This window comes from Anomaloglossus baeobatrachus, unplaced genomic scaffold (assembly GCF_048569485.1).
Source record: "Anomaloglossus baeobatrachus isolate aAnoBae1 unplaced genomic scaffold, aAnoBae1.hap1 Scaffold_617, whole genome shotgun sequence".
Lineage (NCBI taxonomy): Eukaryota > Metazoa > Chordata > Amphibia > Anura > Aromobatidae > Anomaloglossus > Anomaloglossus baeobatrachus.
In genome coordinates, this window is record NW_027444983.1 from 61078 (window position 1) to 62471 (window position 1394).

Below are 1394 nucleotides of genomic sequence, written 5' to 3' on the forward strand. Positions count from 1 at the left end.
GTCTTTGCACTAGTGGGACTATAGCAAAGTCCAATAGCCACGTATAGGATGCCACTAGGTACACTGAGTGTGTGCTAGTATAATGGCTTCGTTATAATTTGTTGGAGTGTGCAACGCAGGCAGATGCGCTCTGCAAATGTCTTGGCACTAGTGGGACTATAGCAAAGTCCAATAGCCACGTATAGGATGCCACTAGGTACACTGTGTGTTTGCTAGTATAATGGATGAGTTTAAAAAAGATAGAGTGTGCAATGCAGGCAGACGTGCTGCAAATAACGTTCCAATACTGTGAATTGACAAAAGTACAATAGCCACGTTTAGGATACAACTAGGTACAGTGAGTGTTTGCTAGTATAATGGCTTCGTTATAATTAGTTGGAGTGTGCAACGCAGGCAGATGCGCTCTGCAAATGTCTTGGCACTAGTGGGACTATAGCAAAGTCCAATAGCCACGTATAGGATGCCACTAGGTACACTGACTGTTTGGTAGTATAATGGCTGAGTTTAAAAAAGTTAGAGTGTGCAATGTAGGCAGACGTGCTGCAAATAACGTTCCAATACTGTGAATTGACAAAAGTACAATAGCCACGTTTAGGATGCCACTAGGTACACTGACTGTTTGCTAGTATAATGGCTGAGTTTAAAAAAGTTAGAGTGTGCAATGCAGGCAGACGTGCTGCAAATAACGTTCCAATACTGTGAATTGACAAAAGTACAATAGCCACGTATAGGATGCCACTAGGTACACTGACTGTTTGCTAGTATAATGGCTGAGTTTAAAAAAGTTAGAGTGTGCAATGCAGGCAGACGTGCTGCAAATAACGTTCCAATACTGTGAATTGACAAAAGTACAATAGCCACGTTTAGGATGCCACTAGGTACACTGACTGTTTGCTAGTATAATGGCTGAGTTTAAAAAAGTTAGAGTGTGCAATGCAGGCAGACGTGCTGCAAATAACGTTCCAATACTGTGAATTGACAAAAGTACAATAGCCACGTTTAGGATGCCACTAGGTACACTGACTGTTTGGTAGTATAATGGCTGAGTTTAAAAAAGTTAGAGTGTGCAATGCAGGCAGACGTGCTGCAAATAACGTTCCAATACTGTGAATTGACAAAAGTACAATAGCCACGTTTAGGATACAACTAGGTACAGTGAGTGTTTGCTAGTATAATGGCTGAGTTTAAAAAAGTTAGAGTGTGCAATGCAGGCAGACGTGCTGCAAATAACGTTCCAATACTGTGAATTGACAAAAGTACAATAGCCACGTTTAGGATGCCACTAGGTACAGTGAGTGTTTGCTAGTATAATGGCTGAGTTTAAAAAAGTTAGAGTGTGCAATGCAGGCAGACGTGCTGCAAATAACGTTCCAATACTGTGAATTGACAAAAGT